This window comes from Micromys minutus, assembly GCF_963924665.1.
Source record: "Micromys minutus genome assembly, chromosome: 1".
Lineage (NCBI taxonomy): Eukaryota > Metazoa > Chordata > Mammalia > Rodentia > Muridae > Micromys > Micromys minutus.
In genome coordinates, this window is record NC_137969.1 from 222062913 (window position 1) to 222079265 (window position 16353).

General features: G+C 40.4%; 1 protein-coding gene across 1 annotated transcript in view; it reads left to right on the top strand.

Annotated features, from left to right (window-relative positions):
* The first annotated feature begins 10791 nt into the window (after window positions 1–10791).
* The window catches only part of FUT8 (fucosyltransferase 8), a 242547-nt gene continuing 236985 nt past the window's right edge, over window positions 10792–16353 (top strand). The window contains exon 1 of the mRNA XM_080924792.1: window positions 10792–10861. The gene's annotated coding sequence lies outside the window, so the exon portion shown is untranslated. The remainder of the gene's footprint in view (window positions 10862–16353) is intronic.

Consider the following 16353-nt stretch of genomic DNA (forward strand, 5'->3'; position numbering starts at 1 on the left):
TTCCAGAATAAAGTAGCAAGACCTTCATGGGAAATGTGCTTTCCTTATGCTGGGAAAGACTACCATCTGACCTCTGACAAGAAATGTACACCAGGCTCCTGATGCGTGCCCCTACTGATCCTCCCCCCCCAGGTCTCTCCAGTAAGCCCTCTGTTCTGTCCAATTATATATCTTCTTACTCTGCACTCATAAAAAATGGTCAGAATCGACTGATTGTTCCGCTCTTCATTTCTTAATGAAGGCTGCCATGTCACATGAAATTTATATTAAATACGTATAGAGATTTTTATTTTGCTAATCTGTCTTATGTTACGAGTGCTTCAGTAAAGAACTCAGAAGGATGGAAGGAAAAGGTGTTTCTTCCTTCCCAAGTGTGGCACCTTTCAGGTGTACTCCTGGGGGATTCTGACTCAGGGCTCCACATTTTTAGAAACCTGTGGAAGAGATTTTTGATTCTTCTATTATAGTAAACAGTTGACTTTGGAGAAGCCACTGATTGACTTGAGTCTGCATTTGTAGGTGTCTATGCAAACAGCATCTGTCCTCCCAACCTCATAGGTCTGAAACTTGTACAATGATAACAGCTGCAAAACATTTGAAAAGTGTTGATGCTAGTGGAAGGAATCCTCATCTGTCCGGTATTCTCTGACCTCGAAGGGGAAGACCCTAGCTGCTAACCCATCTTGCCCCAACACTTTTAGACACTTCCAAGTGTTCACTGGAAAGGAGAGAAGCCTTGTTGAGCTGTTTTGGTCCATTTGATCTGGACAGACTCACCTGGCTTAACACCCTTCCCCCAAACTGTGCTACAGGGCCGCACACATTTCTGTCTAAGTCTTGCCAAAAAAAGGCTTGAGATGACCCTCCTAACAGGCCTCTAACTTCATTTTCTACAGTGTCGTACCATTTCTGGGCTATACACAATCAACCACGTGCTTTCTCTGTGAGCCAGGACTTGTACCAAAGGGCTTACATCCACACCCAGCCTCATGCTGTGGCTGTGTTCCCAGATACAATGTGTACCTTTTGAAGTTCAGAGCCATCAACTTCACATTAATCTTTACTCCTGTCTTCTGTTCTAATCCATTTGGCTAGAAGCCATTCCAAAGATTTCTATCCTTTCTGGCCACATTTACCTTGAAATTATATATATAAAAAAAAAAAAAAAAAAAAAAAAAAACAAAAACAAAACAGGTTCCAGCTAGAGCGCACAGCCCTTGTCTTTGTGCATGTTCATTTGTTTGTTTTGTTATTGAGATTTAGTTTTATGTTTTAGTTATGTGTGTGCAAGAAGATGATATTGAATCCCTGGAGCTGGAGTTATGGGGGACTCTGAGCCACCCAGTATGGGTTCTGGGAACCAAACCCTGGTCCTCTGCAAGAGCAATATGCTTTTTAAACTTCTGAGCTGTTTATTCGCCATCTTTTATTGCTATGTAGCCCAGGATGCTTCAAACTCATGATGTTCTTTCCTTAGCCTCTTAGAGCTCTGAGGTTACAGGTTGGCTACGCGTGTACTTTCACACTTGCCTGCTGCTCTCCTCTTCTTATTCCTTCTCCTTTACTTTGTTTCTTTTCTTTTCTTTCTTTCTTTTCTTTTTCTTTCTTTCTTTCTTTTTTTTTTTTTTTTTTTTGAGATAGAATCTTGGTATGAGGGTTAGGCTGGCCTCAAACTTGCTGTGTAGCCTAAGGAGGGTCTTAAACCCTTAATTCTTTTTCCTCTGCCCCAGTGGCTGTACCCAAGGTCTGTACCACAATGTCCAGCTTTCCTTTATCCTTTGATATATACTGGATGTCCTGTTTGTAAGGCTCTTGCCTGTCTTAATATTGTGCTTTGTCATCAGAGTGTGTAGTGTATATTTGTAGTCACACTGCCTCTCCTAAAGAGTAAAGAAGGGCATGGTTACTAGGCCTCACAATTTTTTTTCTGTTGTCTGTTCTCTTTCTCAGTCATTCAATTATTTATTCAACAATGATTGTATATCTCTATCTCTATCTATCTATCTCTATTTATATCTCTATCTATATCTATATATATATATATATGTATATATAGAAAGAGAGAGAGAGAGAGAGAGAGAGAGAGAGAGAGAGAGAGAGAGAGAAAGTAATCTAGCCTAGGTCTTGCTCATGTTAGGCAAGTAATGTACTACAGAACTATGTGCCCAGCCCAGCAAATAGTTTTTGAGTACTTGATATATGCCAAATGCTAGATAGATGACACAGAATTGATGAGGCCCTTGTCCTTATGGGCAGTGTGTTACAATGAAGAGGACAAGTAAGTCTACGAGAAAGTTTAAGGTGATTGTAAATATCGAAAAGAAAATGAATTTCTCTAGTGCTATACACAGGGACTAGAGAAGTATTGCTGCTATAGGCTGAGATTCTAGAAGGGAAGCTACTGTAACCCAATTAACCCATAGGAATAACAGGGGAGGAGAGACTCATTCTAGCTCACGGTGTCAGGTTCAGCTTATCATTGTGGGTAAGGCGTAACAGAACAACTTCGCTCACATCATAGTAGGCCGGGAAGCAACCAGCCACAGGCAGCAAGCAGCCAAGGATAATGCCCCCACCCCAAAGACTATCTTCAGGTAGGTTCTCTCAATGCTTTTGCAAGCTCCCTGTCTAGTGCTTCTAGCTGGGAGCTAAGCCGTCAAGGCACCATAGTCAGTCCATAATGGAAGTGATAGTAGAACTGAGACTGAAGGAACCCGTCATGACAAAGTCATCTCACAAGCTTCCTCCTGATGCTTTCTGTATTTTCTAGTGGAAAATGGAATCCTTCTCATGCCCTCGGATCATAATGATGTTATAAGTCCCTACCACAAAAGCCCATCAAGATGAGTGCTCAGGGGATAAAGGAAAGGCCTGCATAAGGTACATATGAGGGTAGGAAAATGGCATTTCACTAACATCTGATACTTCATCCTTCAGAAGGAGCACGCTGAGAAGGAAGATCCCACTAAGATGAGTCTTTTTCTGTGTGAATTTCATCACTGGTTAGTTTTTGACAGTTTGACATAAACTTGAGTCATCCAGGAAGAGGGAACTTCTATTGAGAAATTTTCTCTATCAGATTGGCCTGTGGTCATGACTATGGGGACAATTTCTTGCTGAAAAACTCATGTGGGTCCACCCCACTATGGTCAAGTGCACTTCATGGGTGCACTTGCATGCAGGTGTGTGTGTGTGTGTAAGGGCACTTGAGAGTAAAAAAATTTGGTTTACATTTCAGGCACTTTTGCCTTCTTGTTTGAGACAGATCTCTCTTTGGCTCAGACTATCAATATGTAGACTATTGTCTGAGTCAGGGCTATTCCTGTACAAAACATCATGACAAAGAAGCAAGTTGGGGAGGAAAGGGTTTATTCAGCTTACACTTCTACATTGCTGTTCATCACCAAAGGAAGTCAGGACTGGATTTCATGCAGGTTAGGAAGCAGAAGTTGATGCAGAGGCTATGAAGGGATATTACTTACTGGCTTGCTTCCCCTGGCTTGCTCAGCTTGCTTTCTTATAGAACCCAGGTCTACCAGCCCAGGAATGACACCACCCACAATGGGCTGGGCCCTCCCCCACTTGATCCATAATTGAGAAAATGCCTTATAGCTAGATCTCATGGAGGCATTTCCTCAAGGGAGGCTCCTTTCTTTGTGATAACTCCAGCTTGTGTCGTCGACACAAAACCAGCCGGTACAACTATCTATCTGACTAGCAAACCTTAGAGTCTTTACCATTGTTTGCTTCACATCCAGCCTTTGCCAGGATGACAGGACTGTACCATTTTGCCTGGTTTTTGATGGGAGTTCTGGGGATCTGAACTCTACACCTTTAGACCAGCCAGGCAAGTGCTTTCCCATCTGAACCATTGCCTCAGCCTCTCCCCTTAATCTTCTGTGATCTGATCTTCAGTTTAGTCGGTCAGAATCCCCTGAAGCTTCCACAGTCTTTGACAAATACTTTCCAGTCTTTAGGTACCATTTTTGCTCTCTGACAAAAATTATTATTTGGGCATATTCAACCCTTTCTTCAAGAAGTACTAGTTGAGAGGCTGATTTTAGAATCCAAAGAGAGATCTGTCTTTGTCAGGCAAAAGTGCCTGAGACATGAAGTCTGAGTGCTAGGAGCATCATTTTTCCTAGGGTCTCTCAGTTGTCAGAGTTAAGAATTAAATGTATATGTGAATTTGTACATATATTCAACATACTGACATCTTCATTTATCTACTTATATTACTTATATTGAAACATGGGCTCACAGGCATAACTCCATTTCTAATCTGACATGAAATATACATCATAATTGACTCTCTTTGTTTACATATATTCTCCAGTGTATACAATCTCTATGTATTTGATCAAGCTCCTAGACCAGCGGTTCTCAACCTTCCTTACACTATGACCCTTTAATATAGTTCCTCATATTGCGGTAGTCCCAGCCATAATATTATTTTGTTGCTGCTTCATAACTGTAATTTTCTACTGTTGTGAATCTTAATGCAAATATCTGATATGTGATCCCATATTGGGGACCACAACCTGCAGGTTGAGAATCACTTCCCTTGATGTTTACAAACTCCTGTTTCCACTGCCATTTCTCCCGTGAACAGATTTTCTCCCATGACTTGAACTCTGATGCTTGGCTGTTTCCCACCCAGACAGCTGCATTCACTTTAGGCACTAACAATCAGTCCAGAACTTCTCCCACTGTTTTCCAATAATTATACAAATTTTAACTTCAGTAAGCATAGTTCCAGTTCCCCTTATGTTAACATGTTTTTTAATGTTAAGATCCACTTATTTCTGTGTAGGAGTGTTTTGCTTGTATATGGATGTGTATCATGTGTATCCTTGGCTTCTCTTGTCAGAGGAAGGCTTGGATCCCTTGAAAGCAGAGTTATGGATGGTTGTAAGCTACCACGTTGGTACTGGGAACTGAACTTAGGCTATCTGTAAGAGCAATGAGTGCTTTTAATCACTGAACCATCTCTCTGGCCCTTATATTAGAATTTTCTTCCTTCTCTGTTTAAATAGATTACTGCTCTTGTTTCATGGAACATTTTTTCTTTTGTCTCTCTGAAGGCAATAATTCCATTAATAATTTATTTCTCTTTTGCTTTTGCCACTGTTTCTGTTTTTGTGGCCTTTCTCTCTCTGGTTGAAGGCTCCCTCACACTTAGTTTTTAGCCTTTTGTTCCAAGAAGGATTGGGATTTTGGGCTGAGACTAAAGATCCATCTAATATATGGATTAGCAGTTAGATGTTAAGTGTAATCAAAACAAATGGTTGCTTTCTATGTGTGTGTTCCAAATATTTTACAGAACATAAATTTACTACTATATTATTTCTTATTTATCAACAATTCACTGTATCTTTTTATCCTGTTTTTATTTGTTAAATCTAGCTAAGGGATCTTAGCTATTGATTTAAATAAGGATACTGGTATGGGTTCTCAATTTTTTTCACAGATAGTTTTATCAGAAAAAAAAATCATTCAGTCTCCAGCAAGATGGCTCATTGAATAAGGGATTTGTCTTCAAGCCTGATGATCTGAGTTCTATCCCTGGGACCTCACAGTCAAAGGAGAGAGCTGATTTCTATAAGGTATCCTCTGGTCTACAAGATGCACGCATGCACTATGACATAGACACACACACACACACACACACACACACACACACACACACAGAGCTGGTAATGTACCACAAGCCAGTTGTTGGAAGGAAGCAGTGTATGGGTGAAGCCTCAGTCTTCTAAACACCTCTTGGAAGAGTGGGGGTGGAACAGTTGCTAGGCAGAGAAAGTCTAGAACTGGAAGTGCTCTAAGTGGGTTCTACACACACTTCCCAATCCCACTGTTTTCAGACCTTCCTCTGAAGTCCCACTTGTGACAGAAAACCAGTTGTTCAAGTATCTGAGACCACTTGATTTGCTCTTTCTATGTGTTTGTTTTTAGCTGTCTTTGAATATTGTTTCCCCTCATTTGCTGTGTCTTTGTTTGCTATTCTTCTTACCTTTTGAGTTTATGCCATTTAAAAACTCTTCTGAGTTAGTTTCGTAAAAATAAAGAAAACTATGAACGCTCAGTCTACTTTGTAATCGTTTGGGGGGGCATTTCTTTCATTTACTTTCTTGTCTCCAGCATGCTGCATATTTCAGAGTTCTAGGAAAATAAATCTAGATTAATCTAGGATTTTCCTTTGCCTTTTTTCCCCTCTGCCCTCAATGAAGGACCAAAGACGTCTCTGAAGGGGGTTCTTTGGCCTTTCAAACTTCTGTTTTTTGGCACTTTTAAACTCTTCAAAAGACCACCAAGGAGCCTATTCCAATGCAGTCACATTAGGGTCTCTTTATTTAAGCTTGAGCTTAGGCTCCCAGCCAACCCCGGCACAGCAGGAAGGTGAAGCCCTGAGCCTAGTTTTAGGCATGCATGTATAGAGATAAGAAGGGGGTATCTAGCCTGCCACCCATCTGACTGGGGCGGGGCATTATGGCCTTTAACATAATTGGCTGGTGTTGGGAGCCAAACCTTAAACTTAACTTCTGTTTAACTTGGAGTCTGAACCCAAGGTCTCTCTCACGACTCACTCACAGCTTCCCAAGGGGTGCTGGACTGCATTGCCTATGGATTGTCAGTGTTAACTAGGTGACTTTTCAACCTAGTCCTTCCCCATATGTCTGAGGCACAGAGCAGCATATTTAGATAAGAGAAGGGTTTGCTTTTTTATTGCCTTACATTAAGTACTGTCGTGGATACCAAGAGTCATTTATTAAGCAGAGGGCAGGCAGTCTCAAGTCCAGAAAACCTTGGTCTTTGCCCAGTTCCTCAGACATACCCTCTGAAGAAAGTTCTCAGATAGGCTGATGATAACTTAAAAACGAAAAAAGAAGACTTTTATATTTTGGCCAAGCCATTCTGTTATAAGGGAACAAGTTAGTGCATTCGACAAATAACAAGGACAATAGGCAATAACGTCTAAGATGATCACTTCAGGCTAGCAACAGAGGTAGGAGTCGTGTTATCTCTTACTAAATATGGTCTCATTTTTCTTCAGCTGACAAAATACACTTAGTGAGCAAGTGGTGTCACAGGAAGTTCACGTTCACTGGACACTGCCTCCTACAGAGAGCCAGAGACCCTCTTTGAATTAAGAATTTTAAATTCCAGCTGGTGGTAACAGAGTCCCCATGGTCCCAGTGACACCCGAAGCTGAGGTGGGAAAATCAATTGGACACTGGAGTTTGAGAGCAGCAGGAGCAATGTACAAAAGCTATACACACACACACACACACACACACACACACACACACACACATACACACACACACACACACACACACACACACATACACACACACACACACACACACACACACATACACGCACACAACCTCATAGGCCTGTACTCATTCTGAAAGATGTATATGATAAGAACAAAGTGTTTTCTGCAGAAGAAGTTTCCTGTCCTATTTTCTGAACATATTTTTCCATAATCAGTCAACTTTTCTAGCAGATATTGCAGGTCAGTGGGACCAGAAAGATTTATTTTGGTGGAGAGAAGTAACTACCAGGCATGAACTTGATATGAGTAGAAGCTGAGCAAAGTCACAGAGATGTGACAGCGATAGAGGCAAAACTCAGAGTTCTTTCTCGGTCAGGTCCACAGCTGACGTGGGTTGACTGCACATGTGTATGTGTGTGTTGAGGGGGATGGGACCCAGGGTCATGGGCTAGGCTCTACTACTGAGCTATGTCCCAGCCCACTGATGCTCTTTCAAAGCCAGTGAGCTGTAGAAAAGCCAAGAGATCTCTGCCCTTGACAAACAAAACAACCACCTCCAAGCCTGGTGGAACTCTAGACTGAGCCTGTCTGTCCTCTAGACAGAGAGGGAGTAGAGAGAAATGAGTTTCTATAAAGACTTTCATGTGTGGAATCGAAGGATGGGAACCTATGTCTGTCACTCTAAGGTAGCCTGGAAGAATCAGTGTTAGAGTTTTATGTCCATTTTAATTCCTCAGATGTCCTAACCTAACAATAAGTTGTCAATTAATCACTTTTATGCAATAATAAAAGGCACATAAAATGTTATTGTCACTTCCTGTTCGGGGCCCTACCCAGCCTAAGTGTTATTGACATACATTTCATTCAGGTGAGTTGACAGTTTTACCAGAGCACAGATGATGTCCTGACTATCACCCTGTAGGCTGCAGCAGACAGCATAAAAAAACCTTTAGGTCCAAACTCTTTCTGGCTACCCAAAGCATATCTGAATAAAGAACAGCTTTGGTAATCCCTAAAGAATTTAGTGACCAGGTTATTTATTTATTTGTTTATTTATTTATTTTTGAAGTGCATATACCTGCTCTTAGGGCCTAAAGCTCAGTAAATAGGGAAAAGGTGACTAACAAGTAATATAATTATGTTTAAATTTAAAATACTTTTGAAAAAACAAAAAACATAATGTGACTTGTTGTTTTAGTGATTCAAACTTTAATTACCAATAAGCATTAAAATTTCATAAAAACAAAACAAAAATGATAAAGTGAGAATTTCATGTTAATTCTGAGCTATATGAATTGCACTTACAGGATCTCACCGTGTAGCCCAAGTTAGCCTTAAACTCATTGGCTGAAGTGATCTTTTTGTCTTAGCCTTCTGGTAGTTGGAAGTATAAAAGTGTGAACCATTATACTCAAATAAAAATACATGTTGGTTTTTTACAATAATTTTTTACAATGTGTATGTGTGTGTATGTGTATGTGTGTGTGTGTGTGTTTGGGTGGGGAGATAACAACAGGATCTTATATAGCCCAGGCTGGCCTCTAACTCTGTTGTAACTACAGATGACATTGAACAGATCCCTCTTCCTCTACTCCTAAAGTGTCAAGGTTGTTTGTACCTCACACTCAGTTTTACACATACACACACACACAGACACACACACACTCACTCACATATATTTTTTAAAAAGATGGTAATCTTGCTATGTTGCCCATGCTAGCCTCAGATATCCCAGCTACTTCCATCAGCCCCTGTCTGCTTGCATTTTGAAAGCAGGTTGCTGTAATAATATTCTTGAATCCTTTCCAGTTCCAGTGAGATCAGATTGTCCCCAGAAGGGCACCATGCAACAGGCACTTGAAAAACAAAGTCATTCTTTGTTTCTATCACGTGACTCAGAAGGACCTTATCAATGTGTCTGACTTCTAATCTTCAAGTTTAAGTGAAAAGTTGAACTTTCTTTACAAGATTGCCATGTGGACTCGTGATTGTCAATTCTGGCTTTGAAAAACAGGGAGGGGGAAGGAGGAGTCTTTCTGAGTAGATTTGCCTCTATTGAAATCTGCCCCTCCCTTTAGGTGCCTGGTGTGCTGAGAAATAGCTGAGAAACTGAATGGTAATGGGGTCACATGACTTCTAAATGGCTAGAAATTCTTGACAGTAATGTGGTGAAGCTGCAGAGTACAATCACGAGTGACTTGATAGTGACTAACCCAACAGTCCCAGCCCTTCACTTGGTTACTGTTGCCAAAGGAGGAGGCAGAGGGAGAAGACGGGGCGATGAGGGGCGGGAATCTGCCTTGGTTGTGACAGTTCCCCTAGACCATACATTTAGCTAATTAATAGTATCAGCTGTTACTTATTATTTAATTCAACAGGGCTGTTCTGTAGTTCTACAACTCTTAAGTTGGCAAAGCATTTTGTAATGGAGCTAGCTCAATGAAAGATCCTATATAAAATGAGATGTACAGTTATTGTCACCTTGTGGGACTCGCCCTATTGAGCTGCTCTGGCCACAGATTAAGAAGGTGAGTAATGTTGGGGACATAGTTCAGTGGAAGTGTACTTGTTCAGTGCCCACCAGTCTTGGTGGGCAACTTGAAAAAGGGAAGAAAGACAGCAAAATGGTGCCAATGAGGATGTGGTTGACACATATTTGTTGCAAGCCAGTCTTCTGCAACCCTCTTCTCCAAGGAGTAGCAGCCAGTCAGGAATGGTTAAGTGGCATAGAGGCTCAGGTGCAGGCTCCCTTACTGAATTTGCCATCATGTCAATCTTTCAGAAAGAAGAAATGAAATGTTTGCCTTCATTCACCTGCTCAGGGTGTAAGAGAAAAGGACAAAGACAAGACATGAAGGCTACCCCAGAGAGACATTAAAAGTGTCAGACGGTGTCACACCTGAAGGTCCTGTACAATAACAATTTCACTGGAAAGTTATTTGTTGGAGGAGAGAAGACAGAAATCTTGGGGCTTTAGAACAACACTCCCTTAGTGCACTAATATTAAGGCATTTCCAGGAGTATTGACAACATAAGTTCACGGGCAGGTTAGAGAAAAGCCTATAGGTCTACAGAAGATTCTTTCTTAGAGCGTCAGAATGAATGATCCTTTGGCCATTTCATACCAAGAACTGTGAAGAAATGTAAGACTTCAAGAAGTTCCTATTTAGATATAGAAAAAGGTTTTAATAAAAATAAACATGGAGGCACACCAGAAAGCAGTTCCACATAGACCAAGGTGAAACAATAGATGTTTGGCAAGCACCAACTAAATTATGCACCAGATGTTACCAGGAGCTGAGGTGAGTGACACACAGCAGGATCCAGGCTTCACCTGTGTGAAGGTTGCTCTGCGCTCTGGCCTCAAGTCTGATAGGCTCAGATTTGCTTTCTGGAAGCATTTTAGCCTCTTTGTGCTGTTCTAAGAAAACATCAGAGACTGGGCGTAATGTAAACAATAAACATTTATTTCTTTCAGTTTTGGAGGCTGGGAAGTCCAAGATCAAGGAGCTAGCTGGCGAGGGCCTTCTTACACATCTTCCTATGACAGAACCGGGCAACCTCACTTCAATGGAAGTAGGTACAAGGCTAAAAGGGGACCCCCAGCTGTTTCCCTTCTGTCTTTTTATAAGGCCCTAATCCATTTGTGAGGGTGCAAAGTCTTTCTGACTTGGTCACTTCCCCCAAAGGTCCTTTCTACCTCTTCATAAATCACAACGGGGAATATGTTTCATCAAGACTTTTTCAGAGACACATTCAAGCCACAGTAGTTGGCCCAACATAATCAATGAGATGAAGCCAGAATAATGTGGTCACTCAGAGGCAGGGCTCAGCAATCTTTAACAGGGGTCCTCAATGGCTTTAGAATGATTTATAGTGTGGATGTCCACGTTCTTCACCATTCTTCTATAACTTCATCCTGACTCCATTCTGACAGGATTTCAGTCAATTTGAGGACTCGTTACTCTGGGGTCCCCCAGGGCTCATTTAAAGCAAGCTGGTCAGGTTTCCTGCCTTTTCTTTCCTACCCCCTCCACAGCTTGATTTATTTGGACAGCAGTGAAGGAAACCCAAGGCAGTTACTTCTCAATTTACTGATTCCAGTTTCGGAAAGGGTTTCCCAGAGAAAAGGCTTTTCAGTGTCACAGGCTTTTCATAGAAAGGGTCCCCATGGGCCATCTGAAAAACGAGAAGCATCTAGCTTACTGGCCCGCTTGCTTGCTTGCACCACATGACATAGATAATGATGGAAAGGCAGAATGGTATGGCTGGACCCTGGGCTGACATCCACCGAGCCCATAACGTTTCCTAGACACCCGAGAGATAGGGAGAGAGAGAGAGAGAGAGAGAGAGAGAGAGAGAGAGGTGGCACTGTTGTAATAGACTTACAATTTAAAGTTACATTTTTCACATTTAAGAGGGGAATTTAAAATCATGCAGGCTAAATCTACCCCCTAAATATTTATTGATTGCCATTAGCTTGGACCATTAAACACTATCTTTTTGAAGCCCCATCTCCTTTGCCTTCACTAATGAAGCATTCTCAATAATGTGCCTTTTCTTTTTCTTAAATGATCGGCAGCTCTTCCCCTTAAACTAAGGCAATATTATCATAATAGAAATCTCTCCCCACTCAGCAAGAAATGAGCAGTTAACTTAAAACAAATTACAGGCCAAGCTTTAAAGGGTCATTAATTAGTAATGGTACCCGAGAAGCCAGGTGACTAGATGACTGAAGTTGGGCGGAATAGGCCTAAGTCTTTTTTCTTATCTCATTTGACAACATTCGTCCCTGAAAATCAAACTTAATAATAACAACTTGGGAGGACTTTAACATGTTGTCTGATTCATAGAAAGCCCTAGAAAAATGTTCTTGGTCCATTTGTTCCCCCAACCCCCATCTAACTTTTAAATTTAACTGTCAATAAAAACTTCCATCTCTTTATCAGAATGTCTCAAAATTGTTAAGCTGTTCAACTTAAAGCCTCTCATATCCCTTCCTTGAGATGACCACTCCATTGACGGTTTTTAATGTTTTGCATTATGTAAGTGTATGAGGGATGTGTGTGCCTGTGTATATGCAGATTTTCAGGTAAGGGGCCTGACCTGTATCTTCAGGTACATGTGGAGACAAGGTTAATGTTGGATTCTTCTTGGATGGTTTTCTACCTTATATAATGTGGCAGCGTCTCATGGTGAACCCAGAACTTGCTGTTTTGTCTGGTTTGGTCAGCCAACTGGCTCCTGGCTGTGTGGAGAGCATTTTTGGCACCTCCAATCAGTTGAAGGCAGAGTAATATTAATATTAATATTATCCCAGGACATCTTGGGGCCGGCCAAGGCAGGAATCTAGCTTCTGTGCTACGACCTGTAAGGGCTAGTATTTAGCACATTAGCATCTGTACCTCAAGGCAGGACCTAAAGAATAAGGCTGAAGTTCAGGGCAGGGCCTTTTAAGAATGTGGCATAGGGAAGTACATTCTTATGTGATGCTCCAGGCTGTATCCATAGGAATGCAGCTCAGAGCCTGAAAGGTTTTGGGATGTAGGCACAGCAGTATCTATTTTTGTCTCTGACCTTTCACCTGACCTCCAAAAAGATGTTTACAGGAACTTTGGTTGTTATCTTGATTGATACCTGTCTCAGAACAAATGTTACCTTTTCGCATGTAATTAAAATGATTTAAAAAGAGCTGGATTAAACCAAGGTCTGCTTCGGCCATGAGGCTTAGGACTCTAGTACGGGTGAAGTTAGGCTGCAACTTTAACTAACTTGTCTCTTTTCTTTTCTTTTTTTTTTTTTTTTTTCTTTTTTTTTTCAATTGAAAAACTTTATTTTAAAAAGAAAAGATAAATGTACCGATTTAAAAAGCATTTTTTTGCATAAAAGTATATGAATACATTTGGTCAGTACTTGATTTTTTTAAAGATTTGATGGTATGCCTTAAAATCTTATTAGTTACAATGAGCATAAAGTACATGTAAAACAAGATGTAACCTAGAAATAATCAAAGTTTTCTTGGTGTGTAAAGATTAAGCATAATGGTTTTTTCTTTTCTTTTCTTTTCTTTTTCTTTTCTTGAACTTCATATAGTCTGTGAGTTGTTTCTGGGGTGTTCAGAGCTTTCTGGGATTAGTATCCAATTATCAGTGACTGGATGTTATGTCTATTCTTTTGTGACTGACTTATCTTACTCAGGATGGTATTCTCTAGATGCATGCATTTTCTTAAGAATTTCGTAAAGTCATTGTTTCTGATAGCTGAGTAGTGTAAATGTACTCCATTGTGTAAATGTACCACATCGGGGTACTTTCCAGCTTCTGGCCATTATAAATAGAGCTGCTATGAACATTGTGGTGCATGTGTCTTTGCTGTATGTTGGAGCTTCTCTGGGGTATATGCCCAGAAGTGGAATAACTGAGTCTTCAGGTAAGTACTATGTCCAGTTTTCTGAGGAATCACCAGACTGATTTCTAGAGTGGTTGTTCCAGTTTACAACCCCACCAACAGTGGAGAAGTGTTCCTCTTTCTCCACATCCTTGCCAGGATCTGCTGTCATCTGAATTTTTGATCTTGGCCAATCTGACTGGTGTGAGGTGGAATCTCAGAGTTGTTTTGATTTGCATTTCCCTGATGACTAAGGATGTGGAGCACTTCCTTAGATACTTCTCCGCCATTTGATATTCCTCAATTGAAAAATTTTTGTTTAGCTCTGTACCCCATTTTTTAGTAGGGTTGTTTGATTCTCTGGTGTCTAACTTCTTGAGTTCTTTGTATACCTTGGACATTAGGCCTCTATCAGATGCGGGGTTGGTAAAGATCTTTTCCCAATCTGTTGGCTGCCTTTTGGTTTCTTTGATGGTGTCCTTAGCCTTACAGAAACTTTGCAATCTCATTAAGTCCCATTTGTCAATTTTTGACCTTAGAGCTTGAGCTATTGGTGTTCTGTTTAGGAAATTTTCTCCTGTGCCTATGAGTTCTAAGGTTTTCCCTACTTTCTCATCTAATAGTTTAAGTGTACCTGGTTTAGAGTGAAGATCTTTGATCCATTTGCACTTGAGCTTTGTACAAGGAGATAAGAAAGGGTCTATTTTTATTCTTCTGCATGCTGAGTGCCAGTTGGACCAACCCCATTTGTTGAAGAGGCTGTTCTTTTTCCATTGAATGTTTACAGCTTTTTTGTCAAAAATTAAGTGACCATACATGTGAGGGCTCATTTCTGGATCTTCTATTCTATTCCATTGATCCACCTGCCAATCTCTGTACCAGTCAATAAATGTCTGATAGAATAGGTCGTCAATAAATGTCTGATAGAATTTGGCACTGAACCCATCTGGACCTGGGCTTTTTTTTTGGTTGGGAGGCTTTTAATGACTGCTTCTATTTCTTTAGGTGTTATGGGATTATTTAGATGCTTTACCTGGCCCAGGTTTAACTTTAGGATCTTGTACCTGTCTAGGAATTCATCCATTTCCTCCAGATTTTCCAACTTTGTGGAGTATAGGCTTTTGTAGTAGGATCTGATGATTTCTTGAATTTCTTCAGTTTCAGTCATTATTTCTCCACTTTCCTTTCTGATTTTGTTAATTTGGATACTCTCTCTTTGCTCTCTAGTTAGTCTGGCTAAGGGTTTATCAATCTTGTTAATTTTCTCAAAGAACCAGCTCTTGGTTTTGTTGATTCTTTGACTAGTTCTTTTTTTTTCTATTTGGTCACTTTCTGCTCTGAGTTTGATTATTTCTTGATGTTTACTCCTCTTGGGTGTATCTGCTTCCTTTTATTCTAGAGCTTTCAACTGTGCTGTCAAGTTGCTAGTGTATGCTCTCTCCAGTTTCTTTTTTGGAAGCACTCAGAGCTATGTGTTTTCCTGTAGTACTGCTTTCGTTGCATCCCATAGGTTTGGGTATGTTGTGTTTTCATTTTCATTAAATTTTAGAAAATCCTTAATTTCTTTCTTTATTTGTCTTTGACCATGCTATCGTTTAATAGAGCATTGTTTAGTTTCCATGTGTATATGGGATTTTTGTTTTCTTTGTTGTTATCAAAGATCAGCCTTAGTCCATGGTGAACTGATAGGATGCATGGGAGTATTTCAATCTTCTTATATCTATTGGGGCTTGTTTTGTGACCGATTATATGGTAAATTTTGGAGAAGGTGCCGTGAGGTGCTGAGAAGAAGGTGTATTCTTTTGTTTTAGGATGAAATGTTCTGCAGATGTCTAATAATTCCAATTGGTTCATAACCTCTGCTAGTTTCACTGTGTCCTTGTTCTGTTTCTGTTTCCATAGTCTGTCCATTGATGAGAGTGGGGTGTTGAAGTCTCCCACTATTATTGTGTTGGATACAATGCAGTTTTTGAGTTTTAGTAGGGTTTCGTTTATGAATATGGGTCCTCATGTATTTGGAGCATATATGTTAAGGATTGAGAGTTTTTCCTGACAAATTTTCCCTGTAATGAGTAAAAAGTGTTCTTCCTTATCTTTTTTCATAACTTTTGGTTGAAAATCTACTTTTTTTTTTTTTTAGAATGGCCACTCAAGCTTGTTGTTTGTTTCTTGGGGCTGTTTGCTTGCAAGGTTTTTTCCCCAACTTTTTACTCTGAGATAGTGCCTGTCTGTCTCTGAGATGAGTGTCCTGTATGCAGCAAAATGCAGGATTCTGTTTATGTATCCAGTCTGATAGCCTATGTCTTTTTATTGGGGAATTGAATCCATTTATGTTAACAGTTATTAAGGAATAGTGCTTGCTGTTTCCTGCTATTTTTGCTTTTAGAGGTAGAATTGTGCCTGTGTGTCTTTCTTCTTTTGATTTTCTTGCTTAAGTATTTTCTTGTTTTTACTAGGATGTAGTTCCCCTCCTTGTATTGGGTTTTCTACGTATAATTGGTTATAGTGCTGGGTTTGTGGTCAGATATTGTGTAAATTTAGTTTTGTCCTGGAATATTTTGTTCTCTCCATCTATGGAGATTGAGAGTTTTGCTGGGTATTGCAGCTTGGTCTGACACTTGTGTTCTATTAGGGTCTGCATGATGTCTGTCCAGGATTTTCTAGCTTTCACAGTCTCTGTT